This window comes from Hyla sarda, chromosome 3 (assembly GCF_029499605.1).
Source record: "Hyla sarda isolate aHylSar1 chromosome 3, aHylSar1.hap1, whole genome shotgun sequence".
Classification (NCBI taxonomy): domain Eukaryota; kingdom Metazoa; phylum Chordata; class Amphibia; order Anura; family Hylidae; genus Hyla; species Hyla sarda.
Window position 1 is genome coordinate 353,009,814 of NC_079191.1, and position 9,985 is coordinate 353,019,798.

Genomic DNA, 9,985 nt, shown 5'->3' on the forward strand with positions numbered 1-9,985 from the left:
TCTCCCCCTTACCAGGCCCCCACACACACACCACATAACAGGACTCCCACCCTTTCCCTTACATAGTAATAACATTAGGTTCCCTTTTCCTCTCACCCAGTATAGTAGATCCTCCCCCGAGCAGCTGCAGTCACTGTGGGGACAGGAGGAGGGGCCAGGAGCAGTGAGGAGGCAGAGAGTAGAGGGGAGTGTACTGTCTATACAGCTCCCATTACAGACTCTGTACCCCAGACCTCCGGACTTCCGCTCACTGTATCAGCCTCTCAGGAGCCTCAGACCTGTGTGTGATGTTGCAGCTGTGGTGCACACAGGTCCAGACACTGCTCACAGACTAAGGCTGGGTTCACATCACGTTTTCTCCCATACGGGAGCGCATACGGCAGGGGGGAGCTAAAACCTTGCGCTCCCGTATGCTTTCCTATGCGCTCCCGTATGTAATTCATTTCAATGAGCCGGCCGGAGTGAAACGCTCGGTTCGGTCGGCTCATTTTTGCGCTGTATGTGCTTTATCCCCGAACCTAAAACTGTGGTCAACCACGGTTTTAGGTCCGGTTGTAAAAGCGCATACGGCGCAAAAATGAGCCGACCGAACATTTCCCTCCGGCCGGCTCATTGAAATGAATTACATACGGGAGCGCATAGGAAAGCATACGGGAGCGCAAGGTTTTAGCTCCCCCCTCCGTATGCGCTCCCGTATGGGAGAAAACGTGATGTGAACCCAGCCTGACACAGTGACTTGTCAGGACTCAGGCAGCCTGCGCTCCAGCCACGGCGGTCCCACAGGGCAGCGGCCTATCGGGAATTTTCCCAGTATCCGGGTAGGCCAGTCCGGTGTTGTCTGTCACCCATGAACACTCCTCTACACCCTTCTGTCACCCATGTACACTCCTTTACACCCCTCTGTTACCCATGTACACTCCTCTACACCCCTCTGTACACTCTTCTACACCCCTCTGTCACCCATGTACACTCTTCTACACCCCTCTGTCACCCATGTACACTCCTCTACACCCCTCTGTCACCCATGTACACTCCTCTACACCCCTCTGTACACTCCTCTACACCCAACTTTCACCCATGTACACTCCTCTACACCCCTCTGTCACCCATGTACACTCCTCTACACCCCTGTCAACCATGTACACTCCTCTGTCAACCATGTACACTCCTCTACACCCCTCTGTCACCCATGTACACCCCTCTATACACCAGTCACCCATGTACACTCATCTACACTCCTCTGTCACTCATGTACACTCCTCTACACCCCTCTGTCACCTATGTTTACTCCTCCACACCCCTCTGTCACCAATATGCACTCCTCTACACCCTTCTGTCACCCATGTAATCTCCTCTACACCCCTCTGTCACCCCTCTACACACCAGTCACCCATGTACACCCCTCTACACACCAGTCACCCATGTACACTCCTCTACACTCCTCTTTCACACATGTACACTCCTCTACACCCTTCTGTCACCCATGTACAACCCTCTACACCCCTCTGTCACCCATGTACAACCCTCTACACCCCTCTGTCACCCATGTACACTCCTCTACACACCTCTTTCACCCATGTACACCCCTCTACACCCCTCTGTCAACCATGTACACTCCTCTACACCCCTCTGTCAACCATGTACACTCCTCTACACCCCTCTGTCAACCATGTACACTCCTCTACACCCCTCTGTCACCCATGTACACCCCTCTACACACCAGTCACCCATGTACACTCATCTACACCCCTCTGTCACCCATGCACACCCCTCTACACACCAGTCACCCATGTACACTCATCTACACTCCTCTGTCACTCATTTACACTCCTCCACACCCCTCTGTCACCTATGTTTACTCTTCCACACCCCTCTGTCACCCATGTACACTCCTCTACACACCTCTTTCACCCATGTACACTCCTCTACACACCTCTTTCACCCATGTACACTCCTCTACACACCTCTGTCAACCATGTACACTCCTCCACACCCCTCTGTCACCCATGTACACTCCTCTACACACCTCTTTCACCCATGTACACTCCTCTACACACCTCTGTCAACCATGTACACTCCTCTACACCCCTCTGTCAACCATGTACACTCCTCTACACCCCTCTGTCACCCATGTACACCCCTCTACACACCAGTCACCCATGTACACTCATCTACACCCCTCTGTCACCCATGCACACCCCTCTACACACCAGTCACCCATGTACACTCATCTACACTCCTCTGTCACTCATGTACACTCCTCCACACCCCTCTGTCACCCATATACACTCCTCTACACCCTTCTGTCACCCATGTAACCTCCTCTACACCCCTCTGTCACCCCTCTACACACCAGTCCCCCATGTACACCCCTCTACACACCAGTCACCCATGTACACTCCTCTACATCCCTCTGTCATCCATGTACACCCCTCTACACACCAGTCTCCCATGTACACTCATCTACACTCCTCTGTCACTCATGTACACTCCTCTACACCCTTCTGTCACCCATGTAACCTCCTCTACACCCCTCTGTCACACCTCTACACACCAGTCACCCATGTACACCCCTTTACACACCAGTCACCCATGTACACTCCTCTACACACCTCTTTCACCCATGTACACTCCTCTACACACCTCTTTCACCCATGTACACTCCTCTACACCCCTTTGCCACCTATGTGCAACCCTCTACACCCCTCTGTCACCCATGTACACTCCTCTACACCCCTCTGCCACCCATGTGCACTCCTCTACACCCCTCTGTCACCCATGTACACTCCTCTACACCCCTCTGCCACCCATGTGCACTCCTCTACACCCCTCTGTAACCCATGTGCACTCCTCTACACCCCTCTGTAACCCATGTACACTCCTCTACACCCCTCTGTAACCCATGTACACTCCTCCACGCGCCTCTGTCACCCATGTTTACTCCTCTACACCCCTCTGTCACCCATGTACACTCCTCTACACCCCTCTGTCACCCATGTACACTCCTCTACACCCCTCTGTCACCCATGTACACTCCTCTGTCACCCCTCTACATACCAGTCAGCCATGTACACTCCTCTACAACCCTCTGTCACCCATGTACACTCCTCTACACCCCTCTGTCACCCATGTACACCCCTCTGTCACCCTTCTTCACACCAGTCACCCATGTACACTCCTCTACACACCTCTTTCACCCATGTATACTCCTCTACACCCCTTTGCCACCCATGTACAACCCTCTACACCCCTCTGTCACCCATGTACCCTCCTCTACACCCCTCTGCCACCCATGTACTCTCCTCTACACACCAGTCACCCATGTACACCCCTTTACACACCAGTCACCCATGTACACTCCTCTACACACCTCTTTCACCCATGTACACTCCTCTACACACCTCTTTCACCCATGTACACTCCTCTACACCCCTTTGCCACCTATGTGCAACCCTCTACACCCCTCTGTCACCCATGTACACTCCTCTACACCCCTCTGCCACCCATGTGCACTCCTCTACACCCCTCTGTCACCCATGTACACTCCTCTACACCCCTCTGCCACCCATGTGCACTCCTCTACACCCCTCTGTAACCCATGTACACTCCTCCACACGCCTTTCACCCATGTTTACTCCTCCACACCCCTCTGTCACCCATATACACTCCTCTACACCCTTCTGTCACCCATGTAACCTCCTCTGTCACCCCTCTACACACCAGTCCCCCATGTACACTCCTCTACACACCTCTTTCACCAATGTGCACTCCTCTACACTCCTCTGTCACCCATGTACACTCCTCCACACCCCTCTGTCACCAATGTACACTCCTCTACACCCCTCTGTCACCCATGTACACTCCTCTGTCACCCCTCTACATACCAGTCAGCCATGTACACTCCTCTACACCCCTCTGTCACCCATGCACACTCCTCTACACCCCTCTGTCACCCATGTACACTCCTCTACACCCCTCTGTCACCCATGTACACCCCTCTGTCACCCTTCTTCACACCAGTCACCCATGTACACTCCTCTACACACCTCTTTCACCCATGTATACTCCTCTACACCCCTTTGCCACCCATGTACAACCCTCTACACCCCTCTGTCACCCATGTACCCTCCTCTACACCCCTCTGCCACCCATGTACTCTCCTCTACACCCCTCTGTCATCCATGTACACTCCTCTACACCCCTCTGTCACCCATGTTCACTCCTCTACACCCCTCTCTCACCCACGTACACTTCTCTGTCACCCCTCTACACAATAGTCATCCATGTACACTCCTCTACACCCATGTACAGTCCTCTACCCCCCTTCCATAGACTTGCATAGTGGGAGCGGGGAGGGGGGGGGGGTGACATCACACGGGGTTCGGAGTCATGAGGTCATGATACTCCGACCCCATGGTTGCCAGCCGACTGTTTGTGAGCTGGCACCGCAGTGTGCAGCTCAAACAGGTGGATGTCGAATACAAGATTGCGGGGTCCCCAGCGGCGGGACCCTCACGGGGAGACATCTTATACCCTACCCTTTGGATAGGGGATAAGATGTCTCAGGGCCGGAGTACCCCTTTAAGATGTTAGCCAAGCTTTCTTACAATCTTACTGAGGAACCTTCTGACAATATTTTACCATTTCTTCTCACATTGTATGGTCACTGCAATTCTCTGTATTGACGAGGTTACTCATTCCATTAAAGGGGTACTCCGGTGGAAAACTAGATTTTTTTCAAATCAACTGGTGCCAGAATGTTTAACAGATTTGTAAACCTGTTGAAGCGAGAAGTATCGCGAGAAACGGACCGTAGTTTGTAGAAACACACCTGTATGAGCGTCTCCGCACTGATCTATGGACCCATGAAATAAAGGACATATTTTGCAGCATTGGTGAGTGCCCTGTGGATTTCTTTCTCATCTTGGAAGTTTTATAGAAGTGAACTGTTTGTTGGATTACGGTGAGCACCACCTATATGCTGAATATTAATCACGGGATCTGTAGGAAGGTGTCAGCGTGCATTGAATCAGTGCTTGAGCCGGGCAGTGCCGGGTACCTCTTTGTGGATTGCATCGGATTAGATTTGTATATTACTTCCATTTATCAATCTTAATCCTTCCAGTACTTATAAGCTGATGTATGCTCTAGAGGTATTTCTTTTCTTTTAGAATTTCCTTTCTGTCTGACCACAGTGCTCTCTGCTGACACCTCTGTCCATGTCAGGAACTATATAGAAGAGATAAAAGAAAAAAAGGAAGGAGGACAGCGCCTCGTGTAATCCTGCGAGTATATATGGTTTAGGTGACCTTCTACATTATAAATTCTCACCTGGTAAAATCAGGTATCAGGCATATCACCCCTATATCTGGGGTATAAATCAGGGATTGCAGGCTGCAGGAGCTTGACCGGGATCCGTGGCTAATTTTCACCACCTGCACCGTCTGTGATAACCTTCTATCAGGTTATCACAGACGGTGCAGGTGGTGAAAATTATGACTGTGTTCACCTTACCAGTCATTGTTACCTATATATGGGATAGCGCCACCATTGGAGTTTTTTTCTTTTTTCCTTACATGTCAGGAACTGTCCAGAGCAGGATAGGTTTGCTATGGGAATTTGCTTCTGCTCCAGACAGTTCCTGACATGGACAGAGGTGTCAGCAGAGAGCACCGTGGTCAGACAGAAAGGAAATTCAAAAAGAAAACAACTTCCTCTGTAGTATACAGCAGCTGATAAGTACTGGAAGGATTACGATTTTTTTTAATAGAAGTAATTTACTAATCTGTTTAACTTTCTGGCACCAGTTGATAAAAAAAAATAAAAGAAAAAAAGAAAAATTCCAGTGGAATACCCCTTTAGGGTGTGAAGTTCTTTATTGGAGAAGCACAGTTACTTATGTGTGTCCATGGGAGGTTATGCCTTATCTTTATGTCTACCATGCTACCAACCAAAAGAGTACAGTTTGTGTTGGTGGAAAATGTACTGAGCAATGGGGTAGTCAACGTGGGGGAACCTGGAGGCCTATTTTGTCTATCATGGTTTCTGCCAGTGGGCACGTCAGAGAGAGCACTGGTGACCAGATAGGACAGGGTGAGGGACAATAAAGGGCCAGCTATCACTAACAGACCACTGCGGACAGTGAACATTAGAGAGAAAGAAATGTCAGGGGGGGGGGGGGGGGGGGGGGGCAGCAAATTGTGCAAGAACCCCTTGTATTGACAGGTGCCCTCCATACAAAAAGCTTATTTGTTGCAATGCCAAGAAATCTTACATTTGTGTTAACCATTCGGGTCATTGCAGGAAAGATTTCAGACTGTTATATACAAAACTTTTAAAGGGGTACTCTGGCGGAAAACTTTTTTTTTTTTTTAATCAACTGGTGCCAGAAAGTTAAACAGATTTGTAAATTTCTTCTATTAAAAAATCTATACGGCTATATGCTACAGAGAAAATTATTTTCTTTTAGGATTTCTTTTCTTTCATGACCACAGTGCTCTCTGCTGACACCTCGGTCCATTTTAGGAACTGTCCAGAGCAGATTATGTTTGCTATGGGGATTTTCTCCTCCTCTGGACAGTTCCTGACATGGACAGAGGTGTCAGCAGAGAGCACTGTGGTCATGACAGAAAAGAAATCCAAAAAGAAAAGAACCTCTGGAGAATACAGCCGCTAATAAGTAGGAAGGATTAAGACTTTTTTTAATAGACGAAATTTACAAATCTGTTAAACTTTCTGGCACCAGTTGACTTAAAAAAAAAAAGTTTTCCACCAGAATACCCCTTTAAATACTGTGCACAACGTATATGTGGTTTATTGCTGGGGTATGCGTGCTGTTTAACAAAACACGGTGGCAGGGAAGTCTGACCATGAGGCTATTTGGTACTAAACAGGCAATAGCATGAGGAACTTATTCTATGACTATTACATTGTTGGGTCTACATCAGGGGTCTCAAACTGGTGGCCCTCCAGATGTTGCAAAACTTCAACTCCCAGCATTCCCCACAGCCATTAGCTGCAGAAAATGGCTGTCTGGGCATGTCCAGGCATGCTGGGAGTTGAAGTTTTGCATCATCTGGAGAGCCACCAGTTTGAGACCCCCGGTCTATATGCTTATTTTAAAATAGGCGTAAAGTGATGACTGTGTACTGCCGGTGTGAGCTGTGACTTGTTGAGAGAGACATCAGCATTCGTGGCTTGTGTGAGGACACACCACTGGTGGAGAGATGTGAGAGCAACATCAGCCACCATAGAGCCACATGGAGCGACATCAGCCACCACAGAGCCACATGGAGCGACATCAGCCACCACAGAGCCAGACGGAGCGACATCAGCCACCACAGAGCCACATGGGGCGACATCAGCCACCATAGAGCCACATAGAGCGACATCAGCCACCATAGAGTCACATGGAGCGACATCAGCCACCACAGAGCCACATGGAGCGACATCAGCCACCATAGAGCCACATGGAGCGACATCAGCCACCACAGAGCCACATGGAGCGACATCAGCCACCATAGAGTCACATGGAGCGACATCAGCCACCACAGAGCCACATGGACCGACATCAGCCACCACAGAGCCACATGGAGCGACATCAGCCACCACAGAGTCACATGGAGCGACATCAGCCACCACAGAGCCACATGGAGCGACATCAGCCACCATAGAGCCACATGGAGCGACATCAGCCACCACAGAGCCACATGGAGCAACATCAGCCACCATAGAGTCACATGGAGCGACATCAGCCACCATAGAGTCACATGGAGCGACATCAGCCACCATAGAGTCACATGGAGCGACATCAGCCACCATAGAGTCACATGGAACGACATCAGTCACCAAAGAGTCACATGGAGCGACATCAGCCACCATAGAGTCACATGGAGCGACATCAGCCACCATAGAGTCACATGGAGCGACATCAGCCACCACAGAGCCACATGGAGCGACATCAGCCACCATAGAGTCACATGGAGCGACATCAGCCACCAGGCCAGTATTTTATATTAAAGATACTGGCAATGCAATGGTCGGTATTTATCCAACCAATCCGAATCCTGGAATGGATCCAACCAATCAGATTCCCGGAATGTTGCACCATATACTACACCAGTGTTTCCCAACCAGAGCGCCTCCAGCTGTCGCAAAACTGCAACTCCCAGCCGTTGGCTGTCCGGCATGCTGGGAGTTGCAGTTTTGCGACAATTGGAGGCACCCCTGGTTGGGAAACACTGGTTTAGGGAGGGCAGCAGAGGAGACAGCTGGAGCCGGGGGACAGACAAGTACCATCCGTGATATGAATAGCACCTGAATAAGAATTGCTGAAGCAGCACAGGGACTACAGAGTGTTAAAGGGGTACTCCGGTGGTTAGACATCTTATCCCCTATCCAAAGGATAGGGGATAAGATACCTGATCGCGGGAGTCCCGCCGCTGGGGACCCCCGGGATCTTGCACGTGACACCCCATTTGTAATCAGTCCCCGGAGCGTGTTCGCTCCGGGGACTGATTACCGGCGACCACACGGCCAGCGGCGTGTGATGTCACGCCTCCGCCCCCGTGTGCCTATGGATGCATGCCTATGGGAGGGGGCGTGACAGCTATCATGCCCCCTCCCATAGGCTTGCATTGACAGGCGGAGCATGACATCACACGGAGGCGGAGGCGTGTGGAGCAGTAACCAGACCCGGAGCGAACACGCTCCGGGGACTGATTACAAACTGGGTGCCGCGTGCAAGATCCCGGGGGTCCCCAGCGGCGGGACTTCCGCGATCAGGCATCTTATCCCTATTCTTTGGATAGGGGATAAGATGTCTAAGCACTGGGTTACCCCTTTAACCCTGAAGTAGGATCATCTGAGAGAGATTAAGAGGTTATATTATAATAGTCTGCCCCTGCTACGAGGGCCTAGAACTAGTATTAAGATTATTGAGCCCTCGGCTATGAGAACATTTGATCTGTCTTAGGCTGCATTCACACTTCATTTTTACATTTCGGTCGGCTCATTTTTGACCCGCATGCGGTTTCCTGACCGGACTTGGAACCGTAGTTCTGCTGCTCAGCAGTGTGAGTTAACTCTTTCCTTACTGGGCTCCTGAATGGTATACATGGGTACATTATGCACCTCAGTCTTCTATACAGCTGGCGTAGGTAAGTAGTGATGCCCTGCACCCTGTATATGCTATATATCACTCCTTACACTCTGTGGACTGGGCGCTCTGCATCCGACCCATGGAGTGGTACCTGAAGGCAGTAAAAAAATTGCCACATGATACAAAAATGATTGTTTCCACACACCAGCAAAAACGCAAGAAAAGAACACAAGAAAAACTGAAAAAACGCAGGAAAAAGCTGTGACAGTTTTTCTGGCGTTTTTGCTGGTGAACAAAAAACCTCAATGTAATCCAAGCCTCAAAGCAATAGAACAAAATCCCTACGTCCACTTTTCCTGTGAGGTGCAGCTCAGGTGTACAATTAGAACTGTGTGGAGATTTAGAACTTTGCACAAAATGTATCATGTGCCTTGCAATTGCACCACATTTTGACCAACCAAAACAATCTACTAAATACTTGTACCTACAAAAATGATAAATTTCCCCCAATGTATATGTGTGATTGTGTATATATGTAGTAGAGCTGAGTGTGTGTGTATATGCAGTAGAGCTGAGTGTGTGTATATGTAGCAGGAGCTGAGTGTGTGATCAGGTGTATGTAGCAGAGCTGTGTGTGTGATTGTGTATATGCAGGAGAGCTGAGTGTGAGTATGTGTATGTGTTGAAGAGCTGAGTGCGTGATCAGTTGTATGTAGCAGAGCTGTGTGTGTGTGACTGTGTAAATGTAGCAGAGCTGAGTGTGTGATTTTGTAAATGCAGCAAAGCTGAGTGAGTGATCAGTTGTATGTAGCAGAGTTGAGTGTGTGATTGTGTATATGTAGCAGAGCTGAGTGTGTGATTTTGTAAATGCAGCAGAGCTGAATG